Source organism: Mustela lutreola, chromosome 7 (assembly GCF_030435805.1).
Source record: "Mustela lutreola isolate mMusLut2 chromosome 7, mMusLut2.pri, whole genome shotgun sequence".
In the NCBI taxonomy this organism is placed as follows: Eukaryota; Metazoa; Chordata; class Mammalia; order Carnivora; family Mustelidae; genus Mustela; species Mustela lutreola.
The window spans coordinates 122,581,956-122,597,490 of record NC_081296.1 but is presented as its reverse complement, the minus strand read 5'-3'; the positions used below and the strand labels follow the sequence as shown (position 1 = coordinate 122,597,490).

Genomic DNA, 15,535 nt, shown 5'->3' with positions numbered 1-15,535 from the left:
AAGCTTTAATCTATTGAGCCACCCAGGTGCCCCAAAATGTTTCTTTCTTTAATGAAGTAGGCTCCATGCCCCACATGGGGCTCAAATTCATGACCCTGATAGCAAGACTCACATGTTCTACCATCTGAGCCATCCAGGTACCCCTAGAATCTTTCTAAAATCTCTTACTCATACCTAGACCTTCCCTCTAGAAGGGCCTGGTACAGGTGACTCCAGGGCACTTGTATAAAATTCCATGAGAATTCAGTTTAAATTCTCAAAGCCTCCTTCTGGTCAGGCTGCCCTCCCCCCACCCCACTCCCTGAGGATGTACTGCCAGAGTGATATACCAGGGGAATGAAGGAGGCATCACCATGCCTAGGAATGGTCACAGCAGAATCCAGAATTTTTAAAATAGAGCTATATAGCCTGACACCCCTTGTGTCCTTATCTTGATCCAGGAAGGAAGTTGGCAAGATGTTGCTGGGGAGTCTGGGGAAACCCCAGGCTCTGAGGCCACCACCCACTGGTCCCCAGGATGTCTCTGGAGGCTCTTGGTCTTGTGGCAAGAAAGAATGTGAAGATAGACTAGGCAAAACATTGGAGGGTATACATGAAGAGTTTATTAAAGTGGGAGCACACTCAGGGAAGCGAAACAGGTGCACTTAAGGGTGAGTTGCGCACCCCCGGGTCTGGGTTTCTATCATTCCTTGACAGCTGTCAACTAGAGGGTGGAATATTTATTACTTGGGGAGGCGATTTTTTGGGAAGCAGGGTTTTGTGCTTTTTCTTCCTTACTTGGTCAGGGTTTCTGGCCTTTTCTTGGGCCTGCCTGGTTTGGTCCAGCTTCATGTGGCTTTGTTTTGGGAGGGCTGCGGGCACAGCCTCCACCTTCCTGACAGCGGACCAGGACTACCCCTTTGCTGGCCTCCAGCATCCTGTGAAAGCCCAGGAACTGCCCACTCTAACAAAGAGGCAATGATTCCTTTCTGGAGAGCGCATCATTGAGTTATTAAATCATCTTATACTGGGTGAGAGTCAATAGTAGGTGAGGGAAGTAGAAGCTAAAATCTTTTTGAGCTGCATTCTTGGAGGTTCTTCCAACACTTGTATAATACCACATTTCTGGATGTTGAAGGTTCTTTGAATACCTTTACTGCCCGTTCATTGTTGAGTGATTTTAGGGATAAAATGTGTACTCTGTGTAGGTCTCGGTCTATCCATAGTGATGCTGTTGGCAAGCAATGCCTGGGGCCACTCTCCTGCACCTGTGCTCCTGCTGGTGACTCTCCACAGACATTTCCCCCACCAGAGCCAGTGTGGTGGCTGGACTGGCCCTTGTGGTTCTCAATATGATCAAGACACACCTCAGCAACAAGCATTAGGGAACTTTGAAAAAGCAAGGTTTATTACTCACAAGTCCTACATGGGTACCTTGGGACCACATAGCGAGGTTAGGATTGGGGGAGAGTGCACAGATCTGGGGTTCTATCATTATGGGGGCTGAGAATGTCACCAGTTTACTTCTTATTGTTGATAAAATGAAAGAGTGGGAATTCGAGTGCAGGAAGGGAAAAAGGATCCCAGGGTTTAGTTACCTGGGCTAAAGGAAGACCCAGGGCCTCCTAAAAGGCAAGCTTGATGGGTGGAGTGTCCTGGCTCTTTATCTATTTGTATAGCCAACAATGTATTTATTTGTGATAGCTATGGAATGGGCACCTCAGCAATCAAAACCTTAATGTCAGGCCTTTATACTACAACACCCTACCACCGTACCACCGTCAGGATGCAAATGGTTCAGACCCAGATTAATTTCAAAGGTTCCAACCATGTGGCCAAGTTTGGCTGAGATTCAAACAGTGATACTGGAACTTCAGAAAGTGTCCACCATGGCTGGGTACTGCTGGCAGCCCCAAGAAAGGCTCAAAGTTCTTGGGTCGTCAGTCTGCCAGGAGCTGGGCTCTGCAATGTGGGCTCTCTAACTTCAAAACAGGCAGAAGCTTTCAGCAGGAATCACAAGTCTAGAAGGCAGTGGTGGCCTCTGCATCAGAAACAGTCTTTTTTTTTTTTTTAAGATTTTATTTATTTATTTGAGAGAGAGAGACAGTGAGAGAGAGCATGAGCGAGGAGAAGGTCAGAGGGAGAAGCAGACTCCCCATGGAGCTGGGAGCCCGATACGGGACTCGATCCCGGGACTCCGGGATCATGACCTGAGCCGAAGGCAGTCGTCCAACCAACTGAGCCACCCAGGCATCCCCAGAAACAGTCTTTTATCTTTGGGGTATCTTTGGGGTAAAGATACAGACATAGTGAAAAGAAAGGGCACATGCACCCCAATGTTCATAGCAACAATATCCACAATAGCCAAAGTGTGGAAGGAGCTGAGATGCCCTTCAACAGACAAATGTATAAAGAAGATGTGGTCCATATATACAATGGAATATTGTTCAGCCATTGGAAATGACGAATACCCACCATTTGCATGGACAGGGGTGGAACTGGAGGGAATTATGTTAAATGAAGTAAGTCAAACAGAGAAAGACAATTATCATACGGTTTCACTCCTATGTGGAGCATCAGCAATAGCACAAAGGATCATAGGGGAAGGGAGGGAAATCCAAAGGGGGAGAAATCAGATAGCGAGATGAACCATGAGAAACTATAGGCCTCGAGAAACAATCTGTGGGTTTCAGAGGGGAGAAGGGTCAGGGGGAGGGAGTAACAGGGTGATGGGTATTGAGGGCACCTGCCGTGATGAGCACTGGGTGTTATAATTAACTAACAAATTGTTGAACATCGTATCAAGGACTAATTATGTACTATACAGTGGCTAACTGAACAAAATTTTTTTAAAAATTAAAAAATAAGATAAAATTAAAAAGAAATAGTCTTTTATCTTCTGCCTTGTATAGTAGAAATGAATGTGTTATGTGCTTGTAATTCCTGAACCATAAGTGTGTGCCCAGTATATGTTGGTAGATGTTCTGCCATGTATGGCATGATGGGTGGTACAAAGTTTGATCACTAGTTTGATTCCCGTTGGTCTCATCAGAGAAATTGCTCTTTACCAGGGACATCTACATGAGTGATCCAGATGGTTCAGTCCCTACAACTTGTTTCCAGGGTTCATGGCCCCAAAGTGTGCCAGTCTGTTGTATTCTAAGTAGCAGATCAAACAGCCAGGCCATTGGCAATAGGGAAGAATCCATACAAATGTAGCTGGGGCACAGTGGCATAAGAGCACCCAGCTCTGGGTGGGCCCAAACAGACCAGACTCACGGCTGACAAAATCCAAAGGCAGAGAGACGAGTGATGGTGAAATGAGAAAGGAGTTTATATCAGTGAGGCCAATACCTGGAACATAGCAGACTAGCATCTCAAAGACCGTCTCCAAACCGCTGCAAATACTTCCAGGTTTACAGGAGGAAAACATGAGGCAAAAGTCGGTGGGTACATGCAGATGGGCAGTAGACGGTCAGGACATCATCGTCACGGGTGGGGGCTTGCTGGCTCACGGCAGCCCTAACTGCTTGAGAGGGTAGTTTTGGTTCCTTTCAGGGGATGTTTTGCCTACAGGGTCTTTTGCCTGAGTTAAGATACAAGTGGGAAAGAAGAACTTGATCAGTTAGAAAGGTTGAGGTAAAAATGGAGGCAGTTGAAGTTCTCTTTCGACCGTACAATGGAGATTAGAGACACCTGCACTAAACCCTGACCTGCGCTGCTTAAGGCTCAACCAAAGTAGCTTCTAATGTTTGGAGCCCACTCAATTTCTAAATCTTCATTGTGGACACCATTTATTTCTGCGTTAAGGATGCCTTGAGTCAGCAGCTACAGCCGTACTGCATTTGGGCTAGGGCTATATGGATCTCTGCCTCTACTGTCGTAATGACATCCCTGCCTCATCCCTCTCTGGAGGAGAATGAACAACAGTCAAAGGAGCCTTTGAGACCTGTTTGAGCCCTAACTCATTGCTCATTCTCTAAGCATTTATTGAACGTAGGACAGAGAGGAACCCTCACTCTCTTCTTGACCACTGTTTGATCACGAGGACTCAGCAGCGGATCAGTCTGGCCTGTGGAAGCCTTTGTTCTCTTTGTTCCAGAAAAGCATATTTCTGTTAGCATCCCATCTTTGTCACCAAAATCTGTCAAGAAATGTGTTAGGTCTAAGATTTTACCCTATGTGCAAGCTAACAAGTTAGCCTGCCACGGTTTTGTGGGGCACTGTGATTGGATGGGGGGGCACCACATGTGGCGTGTCCCAGTTGGGGGGGGTCCAGCAAGGCGGATGGTGAAAGAATTTACTGAAGCCAGAACAAGAGACCGAACTTTACTGAATACACGGTAAAGGAGTGGCAGGCAGGAGAGCAAAGGAAAGATGGACGAGGTGATGGTGGGGGACCACAGGTATAGAGTAGAGTGAGGGAGCTGTGGGAAAGGGGCTGGGGGTGGATTTTTCACTCTTTTGGTAATCTCAGGAATTGTGCCTGCTTGTAATTGGTCAGTTATGGCCTGTGGCCATTTCAAGGTGGGTCACTTAATGAGCCTGTTTGCATTCAGCTTGGTGGCTGCTGTGGCCTGTTACCGTAATCGGGTTTCCATTGTTCAAGCTTGTTGCCTAAAAGTGGCCTAAGTTTCATGGATGGTAGCAGAAGATGAGATGCCTGGTTCAGAGACAAAGGACTTTATTTCTCATGGCACAGCAAGGAGCATGAATATCATGCTCTTGTCAATTTAACTTACTCCAAAGCCTAATGAGGGCAAGTAGGGGTTCCAAGGATACTGCACATATAATAAACCAGTGGGGAAATAGGAAACGTTGATAGTAAAATTTCCCTCCTCTACATATTTTTAAATTTATTAGGTTCTTTTCTTGGATTGAAATGTAACTCACTGAAATCCAAATCTTGAATGGTTCTTTTTCTCATATAAACTCTTATTAGGTTTTTGAAGAGAAAAGGAAAGCTGAGGGGAAAAATGGGTAGAAAACAGCATTTAATTGGTACCTACTAAGTGCTAAGTAATTAATATTTACTCTATAACTTATTGATCACAAAATAGTGATCATCATGTCTACTGTAAAATGTGACCAAAGTTCAGAGTTAAAAACACATTGCAAAACCACATTGAGATACCACCTTATACCAGTTAGAATGGCCAAAATTAACAAGGCAGGGAACAACAAATGTTGGAGGGGATGTGGAGAAAGGGGAACCCTCTTACACTGTTGGTGGGAATGCAACTTGGTGCAGCCACTCTGGGAAACAATATGGAGAATCCTCAGAAAATTAAAAATAGAGCTACCCTATGACCTGGCAATTGCACTACTTTGTATTTACCCCAAAGATGCAGATGCAGTGAAAAGAAGGGCCGTATGTACTCCAATGTCCATAACAGCAATGTCCACAATAGCCAAACTGTGGAAAGAGCCGAGATGCCCTTCAACAGATAAATGGATAAAGAAGAGATGGTCCACATATACAATGGAATTTTACTCAGCCATCAGAAAGGATGAATACCCAACTTTTGCATCAACATAGTTGAGACGAGATTATGCTGAGTGAAATAAGTCAAGCAGAGAAAATCAATCATCGTATGGTTTCACTCATGGAGCATAAGGAATAACATGGAGGACATCAGAAGGAAAGGAAAATTGAGTTGGGGGAAATCGGAGGGGGAGACAAACCATGAGAGACTGTGGACTCTGAGAAATAAACTAAGGGTTTTAAAGGGGAGGGAGTAGAGGGATTAGTGATCCTGGTGGTGGGTGTTAAGGAGGGCACGCACTCCATGGAGCACTGGGTGTGGTACATAAATGATGAATCTTGGAACACTGAAAAAATTAAAAAAAAATTTAAAAAATGAAAGTCCTTATTTTCCAAGTGTGGTCCTACAAGGCGTTCCTCAAATGGGGAAGACAACAAGGACATTTGCTCTTCCTTTCACAAACAATTTCTCTGTAACATGTGATGCCATTTGATAGCACAGTAGAATCACAGCAGATACCACAGAACTTCTTTCAAAATTGGAGTTCTCCTCTCAAATCCTGTAGCTTGCTTTATCAACTAAATTTATGTAATAGTCTAAATCCTTTGTTGTCATTTAAGCAGTCTTCCCCAGGAGTATATCCCATCTCCAGAAACTGCTTTCTTTGCTCATCCATAAGAAGCAACTCCGCATCCATTTGCCTTAACACGAGATTGCTGCGATCCAGTCTCATCTTCAGGCTCCACTTCGGATTCTACTGCTCTTGCTCTTTCCATCACATCTTACTCTACTGGGTTCTCAAACTACTCAAAGTCATCCATGAGCACTGGAATCAACTTCCAACATCCTGTTAATATTGATTTTTTGACCTCTTCCCATGAATTGCAAATGTTCTTAGTGCCATCTAGAATGGGGAATTCTTTCCGAAAGTTTTTCAATTTATCTTGCACACATCCATCAGGGGAATTGCTATCTATGGCAACTATAGACTTCTGAAACATATTTCTTTTCTATTTTGAAATGAACTTTTTAAAAAAGATTTTATTTATTTGATAGACAGAGATCACAAGCAGTCATAGAGGCAGGCAGAGAGGAGGAAGCAGGCCCCCAGCTGAGCAGAAAACCTGATGCGGGGCTTGATCCCAGGACTCTGAGACCATGACCTGAGCCGAAGGCAGAGGCTTTAACTCACTGAGCCACCCAGGTGCCCCTGAAATGTATTTCTTAAGTAATAAGACTTGAAAGTTGGAATTAATTCTTGATCTACAGGCTGTAGAATGGATGTTGTGTTAGGAGGCATGAAATCAACAATAATCTCATTGTACATCTGCATTGGAGCACTTGGGTACGTAATTACCAATGAGCAGTAATATTTTGACAGGAACCTTTTTTTGAGCACTTGGTCTCAACATAAGCTTAAAATATTCAGGAAACCATGTTGTAAACAGATATGCCATCATCTGGGTTTAGTTGTTTCATTTCATTCATTCATTCATTCATTCATTCATTCAGCACAGGCAGGGGGCACCTGTGATGGCTCAGTGGGTTAAGCACCTGCCTTTGGCTCAGATCATGATCCTGAAGTCCTGGGATCTAACCCCATAACCAGCTCCCTGCTCAGCAGGGAGTCTGCTTCTCCCTTTCCCTCTCCCTCTACCCCTTCCCTGCTCATGCTCTCTCTCCGTCTCTCAAATGAATATATAAAATCTATATTTCTAGACACTTACACAGAAATTATTTAACAATGGTTCCCTTTAAAGAGTGGAACTGATAAACCTGGAGGAAAGAACTTTTACTTTTCATTTTATTCCTTCTGAATGCTGTTTCATAGCTGCTACAAACTGTTTTATTCCTACTGTAAACTTTGTGATGCTATCTGTAACTTATTTCACAATAGCACAATCGAATATATGCTTGGTGGCTTATGCAGAAGTCCCAACTTCAGTGATGACTGCCTGGGACTGAATCAAAAGCCTACTCTCCAGAAATGATTACTACCAGTCTTTTAGCTATCTACTCTAATCAATGCCAGAGGCTTTATTAATTAGCTTGGTGGCTTTTAGATACAGATTTTTGTTGTTCTACTGAATGAAGAATAACTAGAAGATTTTTTGAACTTTTGACAAACTCATGGTAGAAAGGTGATTATTTCCTTATTTTAATATGAGTCTGATATCTTTTTATATGATTTTAATCTATTTTTTCATCTTTAGATATTTGTAGAAAAACTTTTTTGTATGAATAAATGTCTTTGTGATGTATTATTAGGACAAAACCAACCAAACAAACTAACAAAAGTAGTCATAAACTATGATGTGTAGTAGAATTCTACTTTTTTGTCAAAAAATATCTAGAAATAGAGAGAGGTAGGTAGAGGAATAGATACATAGATACATAGACATTATATATTTGTACCAGGAACTTGAGTTAAACATTTAAAAGTCTGATCTCATTTTCTTTCTCCAAGATCTCTAGTACACCCAAAACAACTAACCAGTCCCACATTCCTTCAACACTTTGACTAAAATGATCTAGGGCATCAGATACTTGATTCCAGGAACCACTGACGATAATTTAAATAACCATTCTGAAGGAATGCTACGGAGAACCAATTCCACATTCCCAACTTGCATTCTATTCCTCTATTCTATACCAATAACTATCATTCAGGATGCAGTCAGGGGTGCAGAATCACTATCAGTGTTTTAGGATAAGTGATCCACATTAAAACTTAGACTTTACACAACTGTGGAGGAAGTGGAAAGTAAAGGTACAGAAGAGCGTCCAACTGAATCAGAGAAGGAAACACCAAGCAGTCAATGTGAAAAGCCGCCCACATCCCGCTTTCTGAAGTAGGAATATAAAAGGAAATTTTTGCCTCTGTGTTTCTACCTCCTCTGCGTGTCCATGCTCAGGGTTCTAGGGGTAGGCCTGGGTCTTCTCTTGATCATCTTGGACAAGTTTTAGGAAGAAGAATTATGGATGGGACAGAGGAAAACAAGAATGAGCTAGAACCCTCCAGGCACCTTGACACTGTCCGTTGTCATACACAACTGCAAAAATAATTTCAAAAACTACTAGTTCACTTCTGCCCTCCAAATTAAAAACGTTTTTTCTTTGGTTAAAGCCTAAGTCTTAGGCTTTAACCAAAGCCTAAATGTAGTAAAACTTAGTTTGAGAAACTCAGTTTCTAGCTTAATTAAGCTGACAGCACAATTCGTCACAGGAACCACTACTATTACTGCTATTTTGCTCTTACTATTGTTACTAATAATTTGCTAATTTCACCCTTCCTGTGAAAAATGAATGTGAAATTCAGAAAATGGTTTTTAACATAGTCAGTCAATCAGGGACCTACCTGCATGCTTATCTTATGAAGTCTGAATAATTACACCAAGCTACCAGGAATCCTAATTGCATCAGTCTCTGGTTCTTTGGGAAAGGGAGGTGTATTAGAAAGACCATCAACGCCTAAGCCGTACATTCAAATTCTGATAATGCTTCTTTCTTGCCATGCACTCTTAAGCAAGTTAAAATTTTCCTTGATCTTTAGCTACCTCATCTACAAAATAGATTTACCCATACTTACTCTGGAAGGTAACTATGAAGGTTACATCAAATAATATACGAACCCATCTTGTTCCCACCATTAGTTAAATGATAAAGTGCACTTCAAGACTGACACTAGAATTAAGTTTCAGAAACCAAAAGATGATAAAATTTGCACTATCATCAGGGAGTAGGCATGAGGGGAGACCTGGTTTAGAAGGAATAAGGTATTCGAAGAAGGAATCTAGTCAAGGATAACAGTTCATAGTGGTCTGTGAGAAACTGATCCTGTCACTCACATGTTCTCTGGTCCAATTTCAGGACAATTAACTTATTTATCCATTCAACAAGTATTTAGAGAATAATCGCTATGTTTGATTATTACACTCACTGTCACCATACAGGGGATATGACTAGGAAGACAAAATTTGTACATCTGAGATGTAATATAGGAAGGGTTGAAGATGATGGTGTAGGAAGACTCTGACCTCACCTCTTCCCACAGACATACAGAATCTACACCTACATAGTCATTCCTCCTGAGAAAGAACTGAGGTAGGGCTGATGAAACAGCTCTGCACAGCAAAGGATGGGGGAGCCACACAGAGAAGAGACAGAGACACAATAATGACCAAAACCCCACACCTGGTGCTATGAACTGTGGGGCAGGGGTGGCAGGTTGGAGGGACAGGCACAGATTCACCTAACCTGGGACACAGCAAAACAAAACAAAAAACAACAACAACAACAAAAAAACAAACAATAAAACCCACAAAACCCCCCCAAAAAGCCCCCAAAACCCACAACAAACAACATACAGACACACACACACACACACACACACACACACACAAGACAAAACAAAACAAAAACACAGTGGTTTAAAGGTCAACTAGACTATAAGTGAAGGAAACCCATTTAAGAATCTTTGAGTGTCCACCAAAGAGTTGGGGAACTATTGGAACTCTCTCTGAGGTTGGAGCTGCTGGCAAGCACCGATGCCTATATTATCCCTCCACTATGATAATGCAGATGGGAGCAGGACTCTAGCTAGTCCGCCCCCTCAGTGGGCCCTGGGCCGTTAGCCCACACCAGCTTCAGTTGTTCCACAAACGTGGCTCCCCAATTATGCCTACCCTGGCTCCAGCCTTCCCACCAAGGCTGCCCTGGCATGGTACACACCAGGCCACTCCTGGCCTCCACCTGCTCCAGCTCCAGCTGACTCACTAAGACAACCCAAGCACACAGCATCCCATGACACCCCAAGCCCATGCCTGCTTCAGCTTCAGCCATTCCCCAAAGTGCCTCCTGGATGGAGAGCCATATTCTTCCAGGCCCACCTGTCCTGCCAGGGCAGCCCTTGTGCAAAGCACCCTGGGATCTGTTGGTTCATGCCCACTTTAGCTCCAGCTGCCCCTCCAGGGTGGCCTTAGTGTGGACCTAAGCCCTGGAACCACCCAGCCCAAGTCCACCACAGTTCCAACCAAGCAGTCAAAGTCAAAAGGCACATGTAGTCTACACGGTGGATATTCCCACACAAACCCACAATACTCAGGACTGGCAGAGGTATGTTTCTCTTAACCCACAGCGGGGGAAAAAAAAAAACCCAGAGAAAGTCAGATAAAATGAAAAGATAAGAGGAATATGCTCAAAATGAAAGAACAAGACAAAGAACTATTACATTTAGTTCTTTTTCTTCAGAACTTTTTCTTCAGAAAAAGAACTAAATGTAATAGAGATGAACAATCTACTTCACAAAGAATTCAAGGTAATGTTCATAAAGATGCTCCCCATATGAGAGGAGACTGAATGAATTCAGTGACAACTTCAATAAAGAGATAGAAAATATAAAAATGAACCAGTCAGATCTGAAGAATACAACTGAAATTAAAAATTAGTCATTAATTGAAGAAGAGATAGAGAATTTTTTGGACCAAAAAAAGTTAAAGGAATCCATCACCACTAAATGCTAAAGAGACCACTTTAAGTGGAAAAGACAAGAGCAGTAAGAAAATTATGAAATAAAAACCTTTCACTAATAAAAGCAAACATATAATAAAGGTAGAATATCAATCACTTATGAAATTAGTATGAAGGTTGGAAGACAAAAGTAAAATCAATTATATAAAAATGAGTAAAGGGATTCATAAAGAGATGTAAAGTATGATATTATATATATAAAACATGGAGCAGGGGAATGTAGATGTAGTGCTTTTAGAATGTGTTCCAACTTCAGCGACCATCAGCTTAATATAGACTGTTATATGCTTAGAATTTTATATATGAACCTCATGGTAACAAACTGAGAACCTATGACAGGTATACAAAAAAAAATAAAGAAAAAGAAATCCAAGCATAACATTAAAATCATCTATCACAAGGGAAGATAGTAAGAAAAAAGAAGACTACAGAAAATAACAAAATGGCAATAAGTACACACCTGTCAATTAATTACTTTAAATGTAAGTTGTCTAACGTTCCAATCAAAAGACAGACACAAGGTGACTGAATGCACTAAAAAAAGCAAAGACCCATCTATATGTTGCCTACAAGAGACTTCACACCTAAAGGCACACATAGACTGAAACTCATGGCAAAGGTATTCCATGCAAATGAAAGTGAAAAGGTTAGGTAGTAATACTTAATCAGACAAAATAGGCTTTATTTTTAAAATTTTGTTTTTTAATTTAAGTTCAATTAATTAACATACAATGTACTATTAGTTGCAGAGGTAGAGGTCAGTGATTCATCAGTTGCAGGGCTCATGACATCACATGCCTTCCTTAATGTCCATCACTCCATCCCTCCATCCCCCTCCCCTCCAGCACCCCTCAGTTTGTTTCCTATGTGATTAAGAGACTCTTATGGTTTGTCTTCCTCTCTGATTTCGTTTTGTTTTATTTTTTCCTCTCTTCCCTTATGCTCCTCCGTTTTGTTTCTTCAATTCCACATATCAATGAGATCATATGATAATTGTCTTTCTCAGATTGACATACTTTGCTTACCACAAAATAGACTTTAAAACATAGAGGAACAAGGGCAGCTGTGCACCTCTGAGTAGGGATAGGTGGGGAGGCAGGTGGCTGTCTGCTAGATGCAGCCACACAGGTCATGTGATAGAAGGGATCCCAAGGGATGCCAGCTCTCCTCCCCTGGCCTGAGCACCCAGCCAGACCCCAACTACGGGTGCTGCTACAGCAGCAAGAACAAGTACTCGGACCAGAACCAGGAGGAGCGGAAGCTGCTGCTGGACTCTAGCAGCCAACACCCCCCTGCCCCCGCCAAAGCCCTCAAAGGGGCAGAAGCCAACTCCCACAGCCTGCCTCCCACTTGTGCAGGTAGATGAGCAGGCCCTGCTCTCCTCCAGCCTTGCTAAGACAGCCAACAACATCACTGACGTGTCTGCTGTGGACAGGGAGCATCACGAGTACATGGACCGGGCAAGGCAGTAGACACTTGCTTGGCTGTGCTGAGCAGCAGCCTGACCCACTGAAAGAAGCTGCCATGGCTTCCGTCTCTCACCAGCCAGCCCCGCCAAGTGCTGGCCAGCTAGCCCATCCCCTCCCCAGACTCGCAGCAGGTCTCCAGGAGAGCTGCTTATGCCTATAGTGCACTTTCTCAGATCCCTGTGGATGCAAAAGAGGAGCTGGTTGTACAGTTTGGGTTTCCATGAGGAGAAGGATCCTTGAACAGCCCTTCTTCTCTCTTTGCCCCACCTCCATCCTGCCTTGGCTGGCCCCAACATCTCGGGGGCTCACACAGTACCCTAACATGCTACCTACCACAGAGAAGAGTGTGGAAGAGTGGAAGCCTGAGCAAATGAGGATGGAGCAAGGGAGGGTATAACCATTTGGGGTTGGCATTCAAAACCCTGGCCAGGGTTGGGGTGAGGGTCAAAAATAGTCTTCACTAGCAGCGTCTTCACTGTCACTGGAAAAGTGGAGGTATCACTGTGAGGGTGATCCGTAGGGGGTCTTTGGAGCCCTCTTCCTACCTTCCCTTGGCCTCACTCCATTCTCCCTCTCCCTTGACTTGGTGCTCACGTGCACCTCACGAGGGTTTGTTACTACAATATTATTGGCTATATTCCCTATGCTGTACATTACATCCCCATCACTTATTTTATAACTGGAATTTTGTACCTCTTTATTCCCTTCATCTATTTTGCCCACCCCCACTCCCTCCCACTCTGTTAATCAACAGTTTTTTCCCCTTTGAGTCTTTTTAAAAAAGTTTTATTGTGTTATGTTAGTTACCATATAATACCTCATCAGTTTTTGATGTAGAGCTCCAAGATTTCTTGTTTACATATAACACCCAGTGCTCCATGCAATTCTCTTGGTTTTTTTTTCATTGATTTGTTACATATTCCCTCATTGATGATTTGCTTTTCCCACCTCTATTTCCTCTCTTCTCTCTTGATATTCCAATCTCACTTATACTTTATTTTTTCACTTACCATATTCTGCTTTTTATTATGATCATGTTATCCACTCATTCAATCAACATGTTGAGGAGGCTTGGAAGTGAGGGTTGTATGAATCTGAGTTTGAAGATGAGAATTTTTTTTTTTTTTTTTTTGAGAGAGAGTGAGAGAGCATGTATGCCAGAGCACATGAGGCAGGTCAGAGGGAGAAAGAATTTCAAGCAGAATCTCAAACAGACTCCCTGATGAGCACAGAGCCTGGCCCAGGGCTCAATCCCAGGACCCATGAGATCATGACTGAGCCAAAACCAAGAGTCAGATGCCCAACTGACTGAGCAACCCATGAGACCCTGAAGTGAGAAGTAATTTTTAAACTGTCATCTCATTTAATCCTTTCAACATTTTAAAGATCTATTATCATGCCCTTTTTCGGATGGGAAATCACAGTTAGGAAATGTTAGGTTATCTGCTCGAAGCCAGACAACTAAGAAGATGGGACCAAAACTTGAGACCAGGTCTTCTGACATCATCTCCAGTGTTCTTGTCATTATTCCTTATTAAATTCTTGCAGGATTAGCAAGTAAGAGGTCTTCCTGCTGAATCTGTCTTTCTTTCTCTCTTGCTCTCTCTCTTTAAACATGGTAGGTTCTGGTTTGATTATTTAATCCGAAATTGTTTTTTAATTTTTATTAATTTTTTTAAAATTTATTTTCTGTGCTCCAGAATCCATTGTTTATGCACCATACCCAGTGCTCCATGAAATACATGCCCTCCATAATACCCACCACCAGGCTCACCCAGCCTCCCACCTCCCTCCCCTCCAAAATCCTCAATTAGTTTCTCAGAGTCCACAGTCTCTGGGGGAGACTGGGGAAGAAGTCTGTCTTCCCCTCCAATTTCCCCCAACTCCCTTCTTTTCTCTATCTTCCCATGTTCTCCATGTTATTCCTTATGCTCCACAAGTAAGTGAAACCATATGATAATTGCCTCTCTCTGCTTGATTTATTTCACTCAGCATAATCTCTTCCATTCCTGTCAATGTTGATGCAAAAGTTGGGTATTCATCCTTTCTGATGGAGGCATAATACTCCATTGTATATATGGACCATATCTTCTTTATCCATTTGTCCATTGAAACACATCTTGGTTCTTTCCACAGTTTGGTGACTGTGGCCATTGCTGCTATGAACATTGGGGGTACAGATGGCCCTTCTTTTCATTACATCTACACACTGTTTTCCAAAGTGGCTGCACCAACTTGTATTCCCACCAACAGTGTAAGAAGGTTCCCCTTTCTCCATATCCTCTCCAACACATGTTGTTTACTGTCTTGTTAACTTTGGCCATTCTAACTGGTGTAAGGTGGTATCTCAGTATGGCTTTGATTTGAATCTCCCTGATGGCTAAAGATGATGAACATTTTTTCATGTGTTTGTTAGCTATTTGTATGTCTTCTTTGGAGAAGTGTCTGTTCATGTCTTCTGCCCATTTTTTTGACATGATTATCTGTTTTGTGTGTGTTGAGTTTGAGGGTTTCTTTACAGATCTTGGATATCAGCCCTTCATCTGTACTGTCATTTGCAAGTATCTTCTTCCATTCCATGGGTTGCCTCTTTCTTTTGACTGTTTCCTTCGCTGTGGAGAAGCTTTTGATCTTGATGAAGTCCCAAAAGTTCATTTTCGCTTTTGTTTCCTTTGCCTTTGGAGACATATTTCGAAAGAAGTTGCTGTGGCTGATGTCAAAGAGGTTACTGCCTACGTCATGCTCCAGGATTCTGATGGATTCTTTTTTTTTTTTTTTTTAAAGATTTTATTTATTTATTTGACAGAGAGAGAGAGATCACAAGTAGGCAGAGAGGCAGGCAGAGAGAGGAAGGGAAGCAGGCTCCCTGCTGAGCAGAGAGCCAATGTGTGGGACTCCATCCCAGGACACTGAGATCATGACCTGAGCCGAAGGCAGCGGCTTAACCCACTGAGCCACCCAGGCGCCCCAGGATTCTGATGGATTCTTGCCTCACATTGAGATCTTTTATCCATTTCAAGTTTATCTTTGTGTATGGTGTAAGAGAATGGTCGAATTTCATTCTTCTACACA

General features: G+C 42.6%; 1 pseudogene; it reads left to right on the top strand.

Moving 5' to 3' along the window:
- The first annotated feature begins 12,108 nt into the window (after positions 1 to 12,108).
- On the top strand, positions 12,109 to 12,710 carry LOC131837251 (ragulator complex protein LAMTOR1-like; annotated as a pseudogene).
- The last annotated feature ends 2,825 nt before the right edge of the window (positions 12,711 to 15,535 follow it).